Source organism: Rhinatrema bivittatum, chromosome 8 (assembly GCF_901001135.1).
Source record: "Rhinatrema bivittatum chromosome 8, aRhiBiv1.1, whole genome shotgun sequence".
Taxonomy (NCBI): Eukaryota; Metazoa; Chordata; class Amphibia; order Gymnophiona; family Rhinatrematidae; genus Rhinatrema; species Rhinatrema bivittatum.
Window position 1 is genome coordinate 104841146 of NC_042622.1, and position 23277 is coordinate 104864422.

The following is a 23277-nucleotide window of genomic DNA, read 5'->3' on the forward strand; positions in this document are numbered from 1 at the left end:
ATTTTGAAATATCCAAGCAAATGCTGTGTCAGGTATTCGAATATTAACTACATATTTTTTGAGTCAGATCAATTAAAGGAATTTCTGCTGGGTCACTCACAAGTTACTCCCAGAGATGGATCGACTGAGTAGATAAATAGGCAAGCTCTCCTATCTTATACCTAATTTTTTTTTTCTGATTGCCTTTTGCTATTGCTTAGAATTTTAATGCCCCCAAATTCCTATATTTAGGAGCATAATCCAAGTGAGATGCAATATGTTAAACTGATGTTTTTTTGATGTTGTAATTGTATAAAATAATATGAAGGATTATGAACTGTTTTCTATTTAGAAACAATTGCATGTAATTATGTGAAATTTGAAAATTAAAAATTAAAAAAAAAAAAGAACTACTTTGCTTATATTTCATCACTTAGGGCTTGATTTAAAAATATCAAAGGAGCCAATGTACTAAACTGTGTTAATGGTAATGCAAGCATTTAACGCATATTAACAGGACTCAAATATGTGTAAACTAGCTAACTCTCGGGCCGATACAGTAAAAACCACGGGAGAGCTGGCGCTCCGAGGCGAGCGCCCGCTCTCCCGGGCATGCGATCGAGTATTTAAATGAGGGCCTGCGGTAAAAGGAGGCGCTAGCGTGTCCCTAGCGCCTCCTTTTTGACAGAAGTGACGGCTGTCAGTGGGTTTGACAGCCGACGCTTAATTTTACCGGCGTCGGTTCTCAAACCCACTGACAGCCACGGGTTTGGAAAACGGACGCCAGCTAAATTGAGCATCCATCTTCCAACCAGCAGGCTGCGGGCAGATTTTAAATTTTTTTTTTTTAAATTTAAAATTTGTTTTTAATTTTGGGGCCTCCGACTTAATATCACTATGATATTAAGTCGAAAACGTGCGGCCAACCCAGGTCTAAAGGTGCGCTCGGCCGAGCGCACCATATTGAATCGGCCCGATTATTGTTAATGCAAAGTATATGCTGAGGCAATGAGATGCATACTACATAGCTCTTTAACTGTTAGCAAAGCAAAAAATAACTATTAACTGGTAAAATGTGCTAAATGTAAATAAGTGCACCTTCCCACCTGCGTTAACATGTGCCCCACGTGGATCTCAACATCAGCTGTTAATGCACGTGTTAAATACTGTGATAATCCAAGATAACGGCTATTGTTAACACAATTTAGTATATTGGTCTGGAAGTGCATTTCTGCGTATACTGGGATAGATTTTCAAAGGGTTACGCGGGTAATATACGTGCGTAATCCCCGAAAACCTATCCCTGCACGCGCCGAGCCTATTTTGCATAGGCTCTGTGGCGCGCGCAAGCCCCGGGACGCGCGCATGTCCCGGGGCTTTCAAAAATGGGTGGGCAGGAGGCAGGCCGGCAGTCCGGGGGCAATCCCGAGTCCTCCGGCACAGTGGCCGTACTGGAAGTCCAGCTGGCTGGTGTAACTTGGCGAAATAAGGTTGGGTGGGGGGGGGGAATGGTTGGGGGGAGCTAAAAAATAGTTCCCTCCAAGGCCGCTCCAATTTCGGAGCGGCCTTGGAGGGAACAGGGAAAGCCATCGGGGCTCCCCTTGGGCTCGGCGCGCGCAAGGTGCACAAGTGTGCACCCCCTTGTGCTCGCCGATCCCGGATTTTATAACATGCTCGCAGCAGCGCGCGCATGTTATAAAATCGGGTGTACATTTGTGCGTGCCAGGTGGCGCGCACAAATGTACCCCGCGTGCGTATGATTTAAAATCGGCCCCACTGTGTATATGAAACATTTCTCATATAGCAATATGTTTGAGCATTCACTTCTTTATGAGATTTACTCCAGTAGTTTACCACAGAGTGGTAAAATGCTATGTCATATACCCATAGGGCAGGAAACTTGCCGGCAGACCATGTCGTGTCTGCAGGAACTGATGGCTTGAAATCTGCGCTAGACACAGGCATATTTATTTATTTAGACCTAGATTCATTTTACTATAAATGTTGTGAGAATAGCGCCTGCGATTAAAAACAATGTGCAATATTTTCCTGCATTTAAATTTATTGCACCCATGATATTTTCATCATTGCAAGCTGAGAAGTGCCCAGACCGGGGGAGAGGGGAAGAGAGAGAGAGAGAGAGAGAGAGAGAGAGAGAGACTCTTTATAAGGCTCTCAAATAAGTAAACTATTTATACCACTATAAGAGGTTGCATTCTGAACTCAGGTTGAGGTTTTTGTGGTGGCCTAGGTTTTGGGGGGCAGTTTTACATGCACAGTCAGAGGTACAAACAGCACCGTAGACATCACTGAAGAATTTATGTGATTTGGAGTGATAAAAGGTACACAAAGTTGAGAATTGTACATTGTACTCTCGACCTAGCTTGATAGCAGCTAGATAGAGAGCACATCAAACTAGGTCGAGAGTACATTGTAAAAATTTCATTTTTGTGTACCTGTTATCACTCCATATCACATCAAATCTTCACTGATGTCAACTGTTCTGTTTATACCTCTGACTGTGCATGTAAAACTGCCCCCCACAACCTATTCCACCACCAAAACCTCACCCTGAGTTCAGAATTCCCCCTCTTTCAGTGGTATAAAAATTTGACTAATATGTGTGCCTCCCCAGAGGCTCTCTCTCTCCCTCTCCCCCAAATGTTTGCAATATTTATCACAAATCCAGGCTCAGCCGTAACACACAGCTATCGCAGGCATAATGCCAGGAAAAAAGGTGTAGTTAAATCTCACAACAGCATGCGCTACCTTATTGTACCCTTCATTTTCATAAACTAAATTTCTAAAATTTGCATACGCATCTCATGATGCGTAGGCTTGGTGGTGCGCGCAAGCTCCGGGACTCGCGTTAGGGCCCTAATGCCCGCGATAATGCCCTAATGCAATTTGATAAATGACTCTGATATTTAGACATTTTTTATACCGTTGTTCCATATCAAAATCACAATGGTTTACAAAATTAACATTCATAATTTTAAAAACAAACAAAATGAACACATGTTGAATGAAATGCTCCAATACAAATTATACTGCTTAATAAAAACATATAACAAATTATACAGGAAAATAATATAACAGCTAATACATAATAGTAATCAGTACATTGTAAGTCGTAGGTGAACTAGGATGCTATCTGAGGCCTATACAGAAAGGGGGTCCAAAAAACATGCACGTGCCAGGTAACAAACTCTGCCCAAATGGAAAGAAAGTGCAGAAGGCAAAGGAAAGAAGAATAGACGAGAAAGACAGCATGGGGTCTGTCAGGAGCCGTGCACTCACAGACCCTGTGGTGGCCCTGCACTCTCCTCCCACATAAGCCTATGAGTGCATGCCCCCTGACAGACTCCACACTTAACTCCCTCCTACTGCTGCTGCCAAAAGAGGTGAGAGGCAAGGGGAAGGCTTAGAAACGTGGCAGGGATGGAGCAAGAAAGAGTAAGGGAGGGGAAACCATGGGCAGGGGACATGGGAAGAAGGGAGAAGACTCAAGAAGGAGCCATGTGGAGGGCAGAAATGAGACGACTTGGGAATAGGCCATGGGGACATAGGCCATGGGGACATCCCGATACCAAAAGTTTGCCTGGAGCCAGCAGAAGTTTAGGTATGGCATTATCTGAGCTGTAGCCCATACAAGGTACCATCGGAAAGTTGATATGTGAAGTCTGCTTGAAAAAATGTCCCAGTATATATGCAGAAAAGAAGAAAAATGCATCAAGGGTTCAACACATCACTAAGAATTATACAGGAGAGACATTTCTCCCATTTTGTGCCTAGGGGAAAAATATTTAGTACATCCAGCCCTTTGTGCATCAATAAAAGAGAGATAGCAATAAATCTGGATTTCACAAACAGGTCAAACTGCCCACATACCCCATAATTATCACTGTCATGAAGTTATTTGTACGTCCCTAATGAACAAGCTCTTATTTATTCTGAAAAAGGAGAAGAGTTTACTCAACAAAAATAGTTGTTTTGTTCCACAGTTTGTAATAATATTTTTTTAATCCACCATAAATTCAATATGTAAAACACATTTTACTGCCAATGACATAAGTTGCACGTTTGTAGCACTATAAATCTGAATAAAATGCTGTATGGAATTAACACCATAAATCTGACTGGAATGGGCGGTGAAACTGCTCACAGTGTTCTACGTAAGATTTATAATACCTATAACTTCAGATTGCAGGAACAAAAAGCATGAACCGGTTTGCAAGAAATCAATCTGGACAGATTTACAGGCATAGAGACAATGGGAGAAAGACTGGCACCAACCAGATCTAATCATGAGAATCCTAAAACACTTGGACATCCTTGTTAGAAATAATTAATTCAATTCTATCACAAGACCTGAATACAATGCACAAGTCAGGCAGACACTGTAAATGGTTTTCACCAGATACACAGCACAGATACACATCTTATGCACTTCTTTGCCAGCTATGGAATAGCCCAATGTATTGGAAAAGACTACAGTTAATTTTCAAAGATTTGGTCAGTAACTACATGGGTAAAATCAGTCACAGGTTATGCAGGGAGAATTTCAGCTGACTAAAACAACCTGGGTAATTTCAAAACATACACACTTGTACAGTCGCTGCAGGAAAATGAGGCATTCCAAGGGGAACTTGGTAGGGGAAGAAAACTAGATGGACACGGGGGCACAAAGGGAAGGCCATGGACTATGCCAAGCACCATGGCCTCCTAGGGCTCCCGCACTCGGGGAAGAGATTCACTTTTCAAGGCCCTTAAGGTTTTCTTCATTTTTTGGGGCTCTTCTGCTCACCAGTCCAGGAACAAGAAAAGAAACTCCACTCTAAAAAAAAAGAAAACCAAGCTGTTGTCAAAAATTAAGTCTTTGCTGAAACTGGTAGAAGGAAAAGAAAGTCCAAACATCTGGAGACACCAGTGGCAATGCTCCAGTACTGTAAGTCAAAGTGCAAAACAGCGCAAGACAAATTCAGTCTCTCACACTCCACCGTCCTCGTCAAACAGGTCAACTCTTAGGCAAAGCAACCCTTCCTCCTTGGGCCCTCCAGGTATCTTTTGGGTGCTATTTCTTTTCCTTTCTGTTTCTCTCACTTCTGTTTCTCTCTCTCTCTGGAGCTTCTGGCTGATTTGTTGGGATAGACAGCAAGTCTGAGGATTTTCCCAAGGCAGTCTGCTCCATCCTTATATCTCCCCAGTACACTCATCCCTCTGAACTCTGAAGACACCACCTCCCCCCTTTACCTGTCTTTCCTCAGACTCAGATGTTTTCCACAACACTTCTTCTCCCTCTGGTATCCCAAAGCCACTTCCTTCTGGGCTTCTTTCCTTTCAATAAGGCCTGGTTAAACTCTTCTATATGTCCCAGCCACATTCCCTGAGCAGGAACAGTTTCTTGTGCTGTGATGAACCCGCAGAAAATCCACATTTTAGCTGAATCAATTCAAGGGACATATTTTAAAGACAGAGATCCCATAGCTGGCAAACGTCTGCGAGCATCTATAGAAATCCAATGAGTTCTTTTTAAAATCTTGTTTTTAATAGTGCTATTAGAAATATATAGCACTATACAACGTTGATACATATTTAGGTGCGATAAGTGCTTGGCAAAAAAAAAAAAAGGGTACCTGAGGCAACAGGAAATAAAGTGACTAGCCCAAGGCCACAAGGAGTGTCACTGGAGGATATGGGATTTGTGAGCCTATCTGGTGCAAACTTCTCTGAATCAGCTTTAGGTTTCCACTGAACCATACAGATTCCCCACTGAGATTTGTAGGTAAAAAAAAATCTGATGGGCTCTCTGATCAAATCTCAGGCAGATCTGCAAATCTTTTCAAGATGGAAATTGAGAATCAACTATGATTTCAGAAAATTAGCAAATTCCATGGTACCTGCTTTCAGTACTGATTGAATCTTAAGTTGATCCATAAAAGTGCTTATGCAGAGTAGCCAACTAAGATTGAGTCATTAGGGATGTCTTCAGTCAATTCTGCTTGTCAAGATTTCATTTTTAAGCTTAATGCAGCACTTCCTAACCCGATTCTGATAATCTCACAACCACTCATGTTTTCAGGATGCACACAATGAATATGCACGAGTTAAATTTATATGGGCTGCTTCACCAGTGTATGCACATTTATCTCATGCATATTCATTGTATATATCCTGAAAACATGATTGGCTGTGGTATCACAAGGGCAGGTTTAAGAAGCCCTCACATAATGGGATATTTTTTAAAATTTGATCTGCCAATGTAGAATGCTGGAATGAAATGGACTGCATCAAGATGTTCATGAAAGTTTGCTGTTAACTGGCAACCCATGGATATTTATTTATTTATTTATATTCATTTGATATTCTGTCTTTTTCAAGGGAAAAGCACAAGGCAGATTACATAAAAACCAAGATAAGAACATAAGACCTGTTTCTGGTGATTTGTAACCTATCAATTAAAACAGCCAAAGTACTAGAAGATTGAAGAGTGGCCAGTATGATGCTAATTTTTAAAAAGAATTCCAGGTGTGATTCTGGAAATTATAGACAGGTGAGCCTGACGTTGGTGTGGGGCAAAATGGTAGAAACTATTCTTAAAAAAAATTACTGACCACATAAACAGACATGTCAATGTAGTTTTTGCAAAAAGAAATATTGCCTTACAAATTTACTAGATTGTTTTGAGGATGTAAATAAACATAGATGTAAAGGTGAACTGGTTGATATGGTGTATTTGCATTTTCAGAAAGCATTTGACAACGTCCTTCATGAGAGACTCCTCAGGAAACTGAGAGGACATGGGACAAGAGGCAGTATTTAGGAGAGTTGTGGGTGGATCCTTGGACCAGTGGCAGATGACCATGCCCCCGGGGAAGACCCCGAGAGGGACCACCAGTCAGGCTCAGAGTATGAAGACAGACACACACTAGTTCTTTTATTAGACAGTATAGTGACCCACCAGAGGTGGCAGTAGTGAGCTGGAATGCCTGGCTGGGCTGTAGTCCCTCAGAAGCTGGAACAGGGATCCCTGGAGGCTGAGCTGAAGAGAAACTGAAAATTAGTGAGTAGGCAGGGTAAGCAGAGTTCATGTACCGAACCTGATGGTAAGACTCACACAAAGGGGCGGATTTTAAAAGCCCTGCTCGCGTAAATCCGCCCGGATTTACGCAAGCAGGGCCTTGCGCGCCGGTGCGTCTATGTTCCATAGGCCTGCCGGCGCGCGCAGAGCCCCGGGACTCGCGTAAGTCCCGGGGTTTTCGAGGGGGGCGTGTCGGGGGTGGGGCCGATCGGCGTGGCGTTTTGGGGGCAGGACGCTGTGTTTCGGGGGCGGGCCCGGGTGCGTGGTTTCGGCCCGGGGCGGTCCGGGGGCATGGCCGCGCCCTCCAGAACCGCCCCCGGGTCGTGTCTCGGCGCGCTAGCGGCCCGCTGGCGCGCGGGGATTTACGTCTCCCTCCGGGAGGCGTAAATCCCCCGACAAAGGTAGGGGGGGGTTTAGACAGGGCCGGGGGGGGTGGGTTAGGTAGAGGAAGGGAGGGGAAGGTGAGGGGAGGGCGAAAGAGAATTCCCTCCGAGGCCACTCCGATTTCGGAGCGGCCTCAGAGGGAACGGAGGTAGGCTGCGCGGCCTGGCGCGCGCCGGCTACACAAAATCGGCAGCCTTGCGCGCGCCGATCCAGGATTTTAGCGGATACGCGCGGCTACGCGCGTATCTACTAAAATCCAGCATACTTTTGTTTGCGCCTGATGCGCCAACAAAAGTATGCAAAGGCGCACTTTTTAAAAATCTACCCCAATGTCTCATAGAAGCCCAGGAGCTGGAATGTATAGGCCCTCGAGGAGCGAGTACCTAGTTCCAGGGAAAGCTCTGAGAGAGCAATGGTAACTCACAGATGTAGTAGGCAGTGCTGACTTCCTGGCAGAAGTGAATTCGAAGAAGTTTGGGAACAAGGGTCCTCGAGGAGCGAGTACCGGTTCCAGACTGCAATCTACAAAGTAAGAGAGAGAACGAGGCCCCCGAGGAGCGGGTACCCCTGGTTAGTCCGAGGAGGCAGAGTAGCGTAGATAGAACAAATCCATATTCTTGCTAACTCGATGTGATAGCAAATTCTAAGACCTTAAATATCCATCGCGGGTGACATCATCTTCGGGGGACGCCCCCAAGCTTCGCGCCATCGCCGGTACTTCAGTCGGGGCTGCGACGTGAGCAAGCCCCTAGGCCTCCAGGAAACATGGTGGTTAGCAACATGGAGCTGGTCCGGGGATGCCGGAGGACCTCAGCAGAGAAACGCCGCGGCAGCCAATCTTCCCATGGGCGAAGAGGGAGGCGCCAAAGAGGTGAGGAGGGCGGAGAGAGGGCGTCGGGAACCGTCGGACACAACAGTACCCCCCTTCAAAGGGCGAATTCCTCTTCAGGTACCAGGCTTAGGTTTTGAAGGATGAGCGAGGTGGAACTGATGAAGCATCTCTTTGTCCAGGATGTTGGTCTGAGGCTCCCAAGAGATCACTTCGGGGCCGAAACCTTCCCACTTTAGAAGGTATTCAAAAGTCTTGCCTCTTTTACGAACATCTGGAATCTCTGTGATTTTGAGTTCTATTGCATCTTCTGTACTGAAGATCAGTGAGTCTTGAGAAATAGAAGATAGTTCATTAGGAGTTGTACCATCTTCGTCCTGATATATTGAAGAACATTCACTGATTAGTGTATTGTCTTCCGCTTGTGGTATTGTACAACCTTCACTGGTTAGTACATTGTCTTCGTCTCGGGATATTGAAGAACATTCACTGGTTAGTGCATTGTCTTCATCTTGAGATATTGAAGAACATTCACTGGTTAGTACATTGTCTTCGTCTTGATGTATTGCAGAACCTTCGCTGGTTATTGCTGACAACAGGAGCAGGTTCCTTTGTGCCCAACTGAGTATTCTGCTAGTTCTTCTACAAGCCTGGGGCTGCAGGTTCCCTCTGGTTTGTTCACATATGCTACTACCATGGCATTATCTGAAAGAACTCTCACTGCTTTTCTTTTTATCATCGGTAGGAAATACCAGCATGCCAAACTGATGACCCTCATCTCTTTATTTGTTTACTGCCCATACAGCTTCTTTTTCCAACCAACTCTGAACCGGATGGCCCTGGCAATGTGCTCCCTACCCGAACATGCTGTTATCTGTCATTAGAACAACCCAGTCAAATGGCTCTAGATTACCCCTTTTATAAGGTTGGTAGGATTCAGCCACCAATCCAGGCTCCTTCCTGCTGCCAAGGAAACTTGGAGGTGATAATCGTAATTCTGAGAGATGGGAGACTAACGTTTCAGAAATTAATGTTATAATGAGTGCATATGTACCATGACCCATGGGACTAAGTCTAGAATGGCAGTCATTAACCCCAACATTTGAAGATAATTCCTTAACCTGGGGGAATGTCTTTATATACTCTATTATTTTGGTGACCCTATAAGAAGGCACCATTATCCCTTGCTTGCGTAGAGCTTGAGGACCTTTACCACAGTCATGGCAGTTGGGGTAGCAGCTCTACACAAACAAGGGATAATGGTACATCCTTATCTAAATGATTGGCTCATCAGAGCAAAAACCACCCAGGAAAACCAGCAGGTTTCAGCCACAGTAGTTCAACTCCTAGAAAGACTAGGCTGGGTAATAAACTATACAAAGAGCAACTTAGAACCATGGAAGAAGGACACGTGACCCTGCCTCCTTGAAAGGAATGGGCTTTATCCCTTGCCCTGTACAGGGATACCTGACCAGAAGATTTGCCCTTGCATAGGAATTTTAAATGTTGTCATCTCAGACCCATGCACCTGATTGGGCTCTATTTTCTGGGAGCCTTTGGGGCTTAGATTTTCCAAATCCTTTACTAATTTCTCTAAATTCTCTCCAAATAGTAATTGACCTCTGAAGGGAAGTTTGCAGAGACATGACTTGAATGCTGAATCTACTACCCAGTCCCATAGCCAAAGGAGCTTTATGGCTGCCAGCATGAAGGCAACTGACCTGGAGGATAACCTAATAACATAGTGTCTACTAACAAGACAACATCTAACTCCAAAAGTGTGGTTTCTTGACACGGGTAATTGCTGTATACAGCACAAAACTACCCAGGCTACATAGCCTCCATATACTGAGGCCTGAATTGCTATTGAGAAAGCCTGTTTTTTTAGATTGCCTCAATTTTCCTGTCCTGAGGTTCATTTATTTATTAATTTATTTAAAAGATTTTATATACCACAAATTGGGCAGTGACCTGACCGGCTAAGCGGTTTACAAGTAAAAACGTACATAACCTCCCTCCACAGGGTTGGTGATCTTATTAGATTCCACTGACACCAGAGCATCAAACCTTAGAATTTGTAATAAATTATTATTCTTCTCTGCAGGGAGAGGGTACAACTTCCCCATCACCTTGTCTCTAAGTCCCCCTTGTGATGCGTCCCACTTTGTCAGTACCATCCATTTTAGGGCTTCATGTAAGGGAAAGGCCTTTGAAGGCTTCCTTATTCCTTGAAGGACAGGTTCTCCTTCTGAAGGGTATGTTTTGGTACCTGGTATCTTCAGGGCCACCTGCACACTAGTAAAGAAAGAAATCTTCTCCTTTCTAAACAGCCTTACTATAGTAGAGTCATCCTCCTCTGAAGAGCACTGACCCTCTTCCTGGAAGCTCGGGAGTGCATTAGACTCCGACTCATCTATTGATCAGAGCTCTTCCCTGGAGTACGGACTGACACTTAAGGCTGGTGAGATTTTGCCCGTAAGGGTGCCCCTCAAGTGCATAGGGGCCACGCTGCTTTATCTACCCAACCCTGGTCAGAGGTCCTTGAATCGGAAGTAGAGCCAGGATTTTGCATAATGTAGAAAACCTGGTGCTTCAACAACATAAATGCCAGAGTTCCCTTTGATGGAGAGGGGAAGGCTGGGCCCAGCTGGCCTCAAGGCAGCAGCTCCTTTGGGGGCCAAGTCAGCTCCAAGGCCAATTCTCTCTCGTGGCCCTTCCCCTACTTGATGCAAGTCTTTACTGGGCCTATCCGAGAAGACAGGGTTGGGATCCCTTGCATGCCGGGCAAAAGGAGCAGATAATACCGGGGACCCTCTTGGACCATACTAGTGTCCATCTGGACCCTTGTGGCCTGCCGGATATGCAGTGCATTCAGCTCGGTGCTGCTCTCCTTCTCCAAATTCCCCTACTCTCAACACATGTCATACTTAACACTTCCAGGGAATTCTTTGAAACAGCAGGGCACAGCTGCATTGTCTGCCAGGGCTCCCCTCCCTTATCTTTTTTTTTCTCAGATTGTTGTTCTTCCCACACAACAGCAAGAGGAACAGCAGTAGAGTAATGAAGCAGGGAAGAAAAGAACTAGAGAAAGAGAGAGAGAGAGGAACCTTGGGAACCTTTCATTCAGGCCGATACAGAATGGTGCGCTCAACTTAGATTGCCTCAATTTTCCTGTCCTGAGGTTCATTTATTTATTAATTTATTTAAAAGATTTTATATACCACAAATTGGGCAGTGACCTGACCGGCTAAGCGGTTTACAAGTAAAAACGTACATAACCTAAAAATAGCGCGTGGAAAACGCACGGCCAACCCCTCCCCCCCCCCCAAACTAATAGCGCTGATCACATGCAAATGCATGTTGATGAGCCTATTAGTTATACCCACAGGATACTGAAAGTAAAATGTGCAGCCAAGCCGCACATTTTACTCTCAGAAATTAACGCCTGCCCAAAGGCAGGTGTTAATCAGGGACAACACCGGGAAAGTGTACAGAAAAGCAGAAAAAACTGCTTTTCTCTACATCTTCCGACTTAATATCATAGCGATATTAAGTCGGTGGTCCCAAAAAAAAAAAAAAAAGCTGTCCACTGGCCCACGGGTTGGAAAATGGATGCTCAATTTTGCAAACATCCGTTTTCTGAACCCGTGTCTGTCTGCGGGTTTGACAACCGAAGCCGGTAAAATTAAGCATCAGTTGTCAGACCCGCTGACAGCCGCCGCTTCCGCTAATAAGGAGGCACTAGGGAAGCGCTAGTGTCCCTAGCGCCTCCTTATTAGCGCAGGCCCTAATTTAAATAAAGAATCGTGTGCCCAGGAGAGGTGCCTGGGCGTGCGTCGGGAGAGCGGGCGCTCGCCTCGGAGCGCCCGCTCTCCCGCGGAGTTTTTTGAATCGGCCTGTTTATTTTCAATAGGGCCAGGTCTTCTTGGACCCCTGCTGTCTGAGGAGGGGGGGTCACCACTAGAAGAGATTCTCAGTTCCCTAGGGAAACAGGAATCAGTTCCTAGTTCGCTTTCAACCAGGATCCTTTCTGGGAGGTAGCGTCACTGGAGAAAGCAGTCACAAAGGACTATTGCCCCAAGAGCTAAGAGAACTCCATCAGGCCAGAGCCGTTCCCTGGTCTGAGAGACTCTGGAAATTCCATCTACACTTATCCATAACTGCAGGAGCAGAGACTACTGCCAAGGGCTAGGGTCACTCCCTCCTTATAGCCAGGAATGAGGTCATGACGGGAGTATGCCTTCTATCTCTGGCAACTGAGGAGTGGGGAAATCCCAAGCGTAAGAACTTGTCTGTAGGCTTATCAAGAGGAAAAGGAAATTAAGTTCTAAATGTCAAGCTCTACAAGTACATAGGAACAAAAAATAAAAATAAGATACACACATTTCGGACAAGTTATACACGAGTACCACCACAGATGAAAGAGAAACATGTCTTAGAAAATAAGAAACAAACATAAGAAATGCCATATAGGATCAGATCAAAGGTCCATCAAGCCCATCATCCTGTTGCCAATCTAGGACACAAATACCCAGCAGGATCACAAAGAATAAATCCAATCCTTTTTGCTCATAACTAAGCAAAAGCAGTGGCTTTCTCAAGTCCACATGGCTAATAATGGGGTCAATTTTAAAAATGGCGTGTGGTTCCTGGTTGCCACGTGCATGGTATAAAATCTGATACCCATGCGCACATACACGCCCAATTTTAGGGGTTGGGGAGGCAGGGTAAGTAGGGGGTTTAGGAAGTTCCCTCCCAGTCCGCTCCTTTATTGGAGCGGACTGAGAGGGAATTGGGGAAAGGCCCTATTGCGTTGTTACACGATTCTTACAAAATTTACCCCTCTTATGTGCGCAAGTCGGCATTCACACGAACACATGCGTGCCGATATAAAATTGGCACATCCATGTGCGCACGCTGGGAACCGCGCGTACATGGATGCCCATGCGCGGGTCTTAAAATTCACCTTAAAGTATCCAGATACTTTCAGCGTTCTCAGATCTACATGAGCCAGGATTTGGATACTCTCTAACTTATGTGGAACTATCCCTCCAGGCAGGGGCTTGGAACCTTCTCGTCCTCCATGGTATGGAAAGATAATTGTCCCAAGGGGGCTGGGGTATCCTAACAGTGACCGGATCCCTGAATCCTGAACTTCGCCTGGCAGTGTCCTGCATCCCGGGATGGAAGCTCCATGAGGTGTCTCCAGATGTTTCTCCCTTGATGATTCCTCTGTAAAAGCTAGAAGCTGGCCTCCCAGGAGGAAGGCCTGTACTGGAAAGAGCTCCTAAAAGCCTCCAGTTCAGGGGAAAAGAAGGGGGGGGGGCAGTTAAAATTCTCCCTTTCCCCAATGATGGAAAAATACAAAACTTGAAAGACTTGAATCAGGATCTCTTCTCACACTGGGCACTGGTTGAAAAGATGTGCAGTCCCTCCTGACCATGCTGAGCAGGGAATACAGCCAGGAATGGATACAGCCAGGAACAGAACAGGTCAAAAACGTAAAAATCAGAAAAAGTGTAAAAGCCTTTTAATACCCCACTTCCTTTCAGGGCTCATAAAGGAACTGGCAAAGCATGAGTCCCTCTTTTCCTATGTCAGATTAGTGGGCCTAACTCAGAGAGCACACATGATACACATCCTTCCCTTCGGAAAGCAAAACCACATCTGCCCTAATCTCCCCTAAACTAGCCCCCCTCTGTGCTTAAGGGACTTCCGATTCCCACCAGCCTCTGGGGGAGGAGCGGATCAGAATGGTATGTCCCTCTGCAGCTGTTACCCAAGGGCAGGGGGTCTCCACAATATTAAAAAGTACTGGGTCCCAGTACAGCTCCCTGAGGTCCTACTCTATTTACCTTTCTCCACTGAGAAAAATGCCCTATTCAGTCCTCCGCTCTCTTCCCTATGCTTTAGTCAGCTACTAACCCACCACAGGATTATTCCATGACTTTTTAAGAGGCGTTAAAAGTGGTTAAGGTTTTCAGGAGATTTTATGCTTTTTTAACCTCCATTTACTGTCACACAAGTTTGTTTTTATTTATTTTATTTTTTTTCAGAATTACCCAAATCATTTATAACAGCATCTCTAGTAAAACTGTGCTCTGCCCAAATAAGTGTGTTCCAGTGTCTATGTGCACAATTTAAGATATTTTAATCTATACGGCTTATGGCTTTAGACATAGGCGGCATGATTGTAAGTGAAGTTTGAATGTTAAAGACTAGGGGGTCTTCAACTATATTGCCTTCAAGGCGAGCCAGTAGTATTTCTAGTTATTTATTTTACAAATTATATCAAATTCTATGCAAACTAAGACCCTGGTTCACTAAGGGTTTTTCCCATAGTCATAAAATGGGAGAAAAGCCTTAATGAATCTGGCCCTAAGAGTGAACATTATGGGGCAGATTTTTAAAAAGTACGCCAGATTTTAAAAGATACGCGTGTAGCCACGCGTATCTTTTAAAATCCGGGGTCAGCGCGCGCAAGGCTGCGCAAAATCGGCAGCCTGCACACGCCGAGCCGCGCAGCCTGCCTCCATTCCCTCCGAGGCCATTCCAAAATCGGAGCGGTCTTGGAGGGAATTTTTTTGTCCCGCCCCCCCACCTTTCCCTCCCTTCCCCTATCTAACCCACCCCCCAGCCCTAACTAAATCCCCTTCCCCTACCTTATTTTGTTGAGTTACGCCTGCCTCTGGCAGGCGTAACTTGCATGCGTCACCAGCTCCCTGCCCCGGCACAGGCCGCTGTGCCGGAGCACTCTGCCCTGCCCGCGGACCGCCATCACAACTCTGGCCACACCCCTCGGACACACCCCGAACGCCACGCCGCCACCAACACGCCTCTTGAGACGCACCCCAAGCAAAGCCCCGGGACTTACGCGCGTCCCGGGGCTTTGCGCGTGCCGGCGTGCCTATGCAAAATAGGCGCGCCGACGGCAAGTGTCCTGCGCGCGTAAATCCAGCAGGATTTATGCGCACAGGGCTTTTAAAATCTACCCCTATATTTTTAATCAGTTAAAAAATAAATCATGTTCTCCTTTCTAACAGAACATGAGGACAATACATGGATCATCTGTTTCATGTTTTTGAGCCATCACTAGTAATTAACGAAGGCATCTGTGAGACCAGCCAATGTCGGCATCCACGTAACGAGTTATTTTATTGTGTAATAATGTTAGCATAACTGTGTGCATGCAATTATTCCTGCAGCATACTTCATGCCTTAAACTAATTTTCTCTGCTCTTAAAGGAAAAGTGCATGATTATATTTTGAACACATGTGTTAACAAACACAGAAATATAGTTGAATTAGCACACCCTTGAAATCTGTGAGCAGTAACCATGACTGGCACTGATTTATCCATTTTTCTTTACGTGCTCCCTTTGTTCTTGAACCCTGGCCTCTGACCTCCAGACTACCTTGTATTACTTTATCTCTCCATTTTTAGATCCCAGCTGGAAACATCCTTTCTTTTCAACTTCATCCTCACTTTGCCAGCATCGTTTTGTTACTTCAACTTATGGATGTGGAGAATTTTACATTTAACTTCTGCACAGAGGGACTGATATAGTAAAAATGTGCAGTAAAATGGGCGCTTGTGTTGAGCTCCCGGTTTCCTAATGCGCGCACACCAACAGCCCATGGGCGCCCGATGCAATAGATAAATGAGCTGCCATGCTGAAAAGGATGCGCTGGGGAGAATTGTGTATCCCCAGTCCTTGCCATCGGGTGCCCAGGAAAAGTGGCTGCGTGCGGGTTAGGAAAACGGGCGTTCAATACGAGCATCTGTTTTATCCCGCTACCGGCAGGATATACACGCATGATATACACGGATATACACGGCCTGGTGCGTGAATATCGTGTGCTCCGAATTGTTTTTCCCCTTTTCATTTTGTTATGATACAGCTTTCTGTGGTACCTCCGACTTTGTATTATCGCGATACTAAGTAGGAGGCACCACAAGAAAGCAGGATTTTTTTTGTTTCTTGTGTGCCCTTGACACGCGGTAAGGCTTTACGTCAACTTCGGGGCTAGCGCTGAATTTGCCGCATTAACAAGGGCATGTTGGGCGCGAGCAGTAATTTATTGCACACTGACTAAGCAAGGTCTTCCTTCTGCAGCCCTTGACTCCAGCTGGCACCCAGAAGTCATTGCCTTGACCTTTGAATTCAGCATTTTAAAAGATAAGTCAATATATTGAAAGTTTTTACCTGCATTTAAAAAAATATACAAAAATTGACTATTGGTGGCTTGCGCTAGTTTATGTGGGAATCTGCATAGTGACCAGTGATTAGATCTTAGCACATTTACTATCAGGACCACGTGAAATCCATCGTGCCTTATCCCTGCTATTTCTGGTAGCTTCAACCCAAGCCTTGCTATGGTTAGGTCCATCCTGTGCTTCAGCTCCATAAACACGCCCATAAATCAGGGGGTATCATTTTCAAAGGATCCAGCCATCTAACTTTGGAGCCAATGTAATAAGGCGCACTGATGAAAGTGTAGATTTTTACTCCTGTTTTAGTACACATTTTTCTTTGATGAGTTAATCCTGGTATTTTACACTAAAACAGGAGTAAAATCCACAATACAATTAGCATTGGTGCATCCAAATCCCATATTAATAAAGACATTTGCTATTCCCCAGAAATGCAAGGAGGTGTTAAAGGACATTTTTTTCATGCTGGAAATTTGACTCCTGAGTGAGAGCAGGAATAAAACTTAACTCATATTTTGGGTGGCCATGTTATACTATTGCTGTGTCTAGGGTGGAGTGTCTAGCTTTTTCTGCCACACTGGGCACAGTAACAGAATAACCTTTGCCACCAGAGTTCACTCCACTTCAGATCCTGGAGTTTAATTTCTAGTGTGAGCTCTCAGGGCTGGCACCTACAGCTGTGCAGTATGCTGGCGCTGTGCGCCTGGAATCTGGCCTACTGTTCAGAGAGCTTATGCTTTGTTCAACTAACTGTAGGTACCTTCCCAAGAGAGCTTACAAATAGATTTTACTTGCCATGCCATGCCTAAATGGCACTGCATGCAAGATTGGTGCTTTGCACCCATCTTTTGGGGACATTCTCACATCCAAGGCCATTTTGTCAGAGAATGGTAAATAAAATCAAAGTGTAAACTCAGGCAATTATAGCTGGGGTAGGCACCAATGGCTGAACAGTATGCACATCGGTGCTATGCATGTACTGTCCAGCTGTTCAGGAAAAGCAGGAAAACCTATGACTAGTGCCTGTCCAAGATAGCTTATGCTTGAAATTGAACTCCTGGGGGCTGAGATGAAATCACATTTCTGATGGCCAATATGGTACTCCATCTTGGATCCAGGAGAGATACATTTCCAGTATAAGCTCTTTGGGGTGGACACCTACAGCTGAACAGTACACCAAAGTGGGATGCAAACAGTGCCAAAGTGCACATTGTTCAGCTGACAGTGCCTGCTCAAGAGAGCTGATGCTTAGTTCAGCAGTTAGTTCCTATCCTGAAGAGCTTATGCTGGAAATGTATCTCATTTCTTGGACTGAGGTGGCATAAACTCATATTTCTATGGACAATATTTTCCTTTTGCTGTGCCCAGTATGTTAGAAACAGATAGACACTACCACATGGGCACAGCATTAGAATAATGCTGACAAACAGAAATGCACGTTAAATGTTATTCCACCTCAGACCCAGAAGTTAAATTTCCACTATTATGTCAGCCAATGCAATTTCAATTTCCTTCAGTCATACACACACACCCCCACCCCCAGATCACTCACATTACCCTCCCCAGCAGTACTGCTCCCTCTCCACTTGCTTCCCTTTCCCCTCCTCCTCTCCCTTCCCCCTTCCCATCCTCTTTCCTTCCCTTTCCTCTCACTCACACTCCTTCTTCCCTTCTCACCCCTTACCAAAGTGGCTTGCATATGAGACTGTGCCCAAGTCAGGATACACAGTGCCAATCTCACATGCCAGGCTAATGTACCACAGTGCCAGTGCCTACATCTGTTGCTAAGGCATGGCAAGTAAGATCCAAGTGCAGGCGCTCTGGGGAAGACACCCACAGCTGAATGTTGCACTCTGGCAGAATGCTCTTACATGCACTGGGCATCCTGACAGGCACAATCTTGCATGCAAGGCCATTTTGGTAAGGCATGAAAAGTGAAAAAGTAAGCTCTCTTGGGAAGGCCTCCTATAGCCAACAGTTTGCACTCTTTTTGCCCCAGTCAGGATGCCCAGCATCAAAGGATGTACTGTTCAGCTGTAGATGCCCATCCCAGAGATCTTACCCTTTGATTTCATTAGGCATGCCTTGCCCAAATGGCCATTTGTGTGAGACTGTTCCCAAGTTGGGATGCACAGCACCATAAGAACATAAGAATTTGCCATACTCGGGCAGACTGAGGGTCCATCAAGTCCGGTATCCTCTTTCAAACAGAGGTCAATCCAGGCCACAAGTACCTGGCAAGATCCCATACAGTAAAGAGATCCCATGCTGCTATTGCGCAGTGATAAGTACTGACTATTTTTTAAGTCTACTTTGTTAATAACAGTTTACTGACTTCTCCTACAGGAGAAGTCCAAACCTTTTTTAAGCCCAGCTATGCTAACTGCATGCATGGCCATTTTGGTCACATTCTTCCTTACTCCTGCTTTAAGGCATTTTTTAAAGCAGTTTTTTGCATCTGTGTGGGTTTTCAGGTTAACACCTCTTTTTTTGTTGTTGTTGTTGTTTTAGAGTCTACATTTTTTACTCCTACTTGATTTGCATCCCATTAGCTTACTGCGTCCCACAGGGCCGTGTTTTTTTTTTACCATGCGCATTAAGTAAAATCTGTGCTAAAATGCAACTCCTGTTTTAGTGCGGATTTTATTACAACAGCTCCATTAGGAGTGGGATGGCTAAATCATCCACTTTGAAAAATGAGGTTAAGCTGCTAAATTTACATGGGCTGAGTGAAACTAGATGGCTACATTTTTCCACTGAACAAATGGCAGCTTCAGAGGTCTTCCTGAGCTCAGCGGGTAGGAGGATGTGGAGGATAGGAGGCTTACCCCAAGAAGCATCAAACTGCGATATTTTTTCATGGGAGTGGTCTCACTCTCATGGGGTTGGGGGGGGGGGGTCAGCACAATAGTGTAGCCCCTCCCCTGAAAACATATAGTGGCTCTATGGTGCATTGTTTTGTCTCATGGTCAAATACCATGGGACAAAAGAATGCACCAAATAGCCCTTTAACACAATGGCAACCCCATCCTCAAGAAACCATTATCGCCTTAAAGGGCTGATGGTCCCTCCTCAGAAAAAAATCATGGCTATATGGGGAGGATGAGCAGGGGTCAGTGCTGACCTCCATCCCAACCCTCATAGTGGCCCCGACTCCAACCCCCCCCCCCCCCCCGGGACCTAAAAACGGATCCCACATCGTGGCCAGGTGACTGTGGCAAGATCAGGTTGGTGCCATTTTGGAAAATGGTGTCAACTGGGCTGGGTGTAATGGATCCCGGCTCTGACACGGGATCCATTTTTAGGTACAGGGATGCAGGAGGGGGTAAGGGGGTGGAGGGAGGGTGGTGGCTGGGACACTACTTGTTCCCCCTTTTGGGGGATAAAGGGTGGGAAGAGGGGAGTCGAGTGGGGTCTGTGACCTTTTCTTTTTTTTTTTTTCATCATTGTCACTTTGGGGGGTGGGGCCCATTGATGTCACTTGGGGGGGTGAGGGGATCAGGATATCATGGGGACTGGTGGGCATTGGAATCAGGGGCTGGGGCCACATTTGACTTTTGTGCTTTGTGGAGGAGGGAAGGGGGCCAGGGCCATCACTACATGGCTCTTTTTCTTATATTTTAGGGCTGCCGCGACTAATGGCCTTTTGTTGAGACGAGGGTCAGCAGTGACCCCCGCTCAACCTCCCTTTTTTCTGTGATTGTTTTTTTCTGCTACTTTAAATGTGCGGCGGGAGCCTTAGTACCTGCATTAGGGACCTGGGCCTCCTGGTGCACGTTTAATGCATTTCAAACAGATGTAGTTATTTTATCTTGGCTGACCACCTTCTCAGTCAACTGTGATAAAATATTTACTTCAAATTGACTAGTGATGACCTTCTTTGCATGCAGTTGCATTATTCATGCATGCAAATCTCATGCAAAGAAGGCCATTGTAATAGGGGAGGGAATCTGGGCGAGGATATGCAAAATATTGCATATATCATGCGATATAACACGCGTTAGAGCACTACTGTGGCCTGATGCATCTCCCACTTAGTCAGCTAAACACAACACTCAAATAGCAAGCCTAAATCTAGCCAGGCAAATTTTCAGATGCAAACTGGTTTTAGCTGATATGAGCCTACACCTTGGTTGGTGAAAAAGTGACTGACTAGCGCGGGGCACTCCGCCTGTGCTGAAAATTTACCCTTTCAGATCTAAAAATTTAATTCCTCTCCTATAACCGTTTCCTAGCAAGGGTACTTCAGTAATATGCTGTTACATGCCACCAGACTGGCTCTACACACTTGTTTTTGTTGGTCTTGACTTCTTGTTTTGTGATGTCAGGGCTGCTGCCGCCACTGCGGCAGCAGCAGGGAAAGTGCGTTATGCCGGCCTCCTGCTCCCATCTCTCGCCCCGCGCTCCCTGTCATGGGCCCGCGGGGTTTTCAGGAGGGAGAGACGCCCCTGGGTCTCCTCTCGCGGTATCGGGCCGCTGTGCTAGCACTTCTGGGAACTGCCTGCCTGCTCTGCTCTTAGGCGCGAGGCCGCGCCTCCTGAGCAGATTTAAAGGGGCTTCGTTCCCTAAATTGCCTTCACCTGCTGCTGATGGGCCAAGCACAGGAAAGAACTTAAGGAGACTTCCTCCGCTCACACTTTGACTTGACAACGAGTCTGCTCGCTTTGGTGAGTCTCCTGGTGCCTTGGGTTCCTGGTTCCTTCTTCTACTTAAACGATTCTTCGGTGTGTGACTTCGGACTGGCAAGCGGCGACTCTCTGGTACTCGACCTCGGACTACTTCGACGGACCGTCCACCTTCAAGGGCCCACCTAAGTCCCAGCAGCCCGGGTCCCTACGGGCTCCTCCCGGGGGGGGGGGGGGGGGGGGGCGCAGGCTTCCAGTGGCGAAGAACCGGCCAGCTCCTACTTCGATTCCACCTCGCCACCTGACGGGGCAACCCGAGGAGCCATCTCTTCAGGTGGTACCAACTCCCCCTCAGCCCAAGGGTTCACATCTCTCCAGGTCATAACAATTGCACAAGAGGTCACTAAACAATTATGTTATTACTTAACATTCTTTTACACAAGGTCTCCCATTAGAACTTCTAATAATACAAAAACCCCCCAAAAATACCGCACATCAATGGGAGTTACTGAACTATTTTAAATCCGACATGAAATTCAGCTGCAGAGAAGTCTGTTTCTCTGGATGGAAAATGTATCCAACAGGTGCTAAGAGGTGCCAGCTTCTATGGATTCCAGACAAGCTACGTAATCGAATCTCAGTCATGCAAGAAAATCAAGGAGTTTACCAAAATAAATGATTGCTCTTAATTTCTCAAACCTACAGAATGCCTAAGGCCTGTAAATAAGTGAAGCAATGCATCATCATGATTGATTCTATGGCACGATGTAATGCATGAAACCATGATGAAGTATAGACCCATTGAGAAAATGATTACCATTGTGAGTCAAAATACATGAAATGCTTTTTTGTCTCTCTTTTTTAGTGAAATCAGTTATTTCGACTAATGAAAAACACTCACAGAACACCAAATTAGGTCAGGAACAAAAACATAGCCCTCTAAATAATTCATTATTCATTATGAGAAAGGAATTAAAAAAAGAACTTTGTGCATAGTGCCACAGTTTTAATGATATCTTACTGAAAAAACTAATAATGATTAAATCATAAATTACATCAACAGCATCTTAAAGCAGCTTGGAAGCATCTCTTTAAAAAATCTCACATGCAGGCACACCTGGGATGGATATCACGGTAATAAATTTGATGCCTGAAAAAAGCAAGACATCTAAAGGGCAGAGAGAGGATAATTGTTTTTTCTTTTTTTTTTTTTTTTTGGGAGGTAGGAATAGGGCAACATATTGCTTGGAACATATAAGAATCATTGATAGGAGGTAAAAACACATGAAATCTATGCACTAACACTTAGCTTGCACACCAGGGCCATTTAGCATGTCTAGAGACACTAATTTGTACATTAAACTGGTCTAAAAAGATGTTAGCATGTACATGCTAAAGTTTGTATACATGCATCTATAAATGGACAATCAGATGCAAATGAGACTTTACTGGGTCTGTGCTACATTATATAGCATGCTATCTTCCATACAATCTCCATTGGCCCAGGTGTTAAATTTTTTAGCATGCATACTATTTCAAAGGCATAACTAAAAGGATGCATTGCAGCTACTGATGGAGGAGAGAGGCATGTTGAAGGAGGAGATAGTGATACTCTGGAAATGTATGGAGTACAGGACAGGGGAGAGACTGAGCCACAGAGGAGAGACAGCTACAAACCCTTAAGTACTTCCAAAAAAATGTCATATTTCTTTAGATAAAAAAATCTACTTTCAAACCAAAGATTCACCAATGACCAGCTGTTTTTCAAACATTGCTGTACACTGTACAAAATGTAAGCAACAATGTTGTAACAACTGTAAAGACACATCCCACCAGACCCAATTGAATGCCATGATTGTGCTGAAATGTTACACTGCATGCATTCTATGCCCTGTATGATTTCAGCTGATACAAAAAGTCTGCAAGAGAGGTGTTGCAGAGAAGACAAGGCTGCAGCAATTGAGCCATAACTATCTCGCAGAAGAGATGTTTACAAAGCAGCCTCTTCCCGTCTGCCTTTTCCACCTCTGGTCCATTGGCCTCCTGCATGGTGGGAATAGAGTGGATGCTGTGGAAAGGTGGGAAGTAGTTTTGGGAAATGAAGCATGCAGTGGTGGTGATGTTAATCTCCTGAACTCGCTTTGCTGGCACTGGACAAGATGTC

General features: G+C 45.3%; 1 protein-coding gene across 8 annotated transcripts in view; it reads right to left on the bottom strand.

Moving 5' to 3' along the window:
* The window catches only part of RALGPS1 (Ral GEF with PH domain and SH3 binding motif 1), a 965034-nt gene that overhangs the window by 399537 nt on the left and 542220 nt on the right, over positions 1 to 23277 (bottom strand). The gene's annotated exons all lie outside the window — the stretch shown is intronic.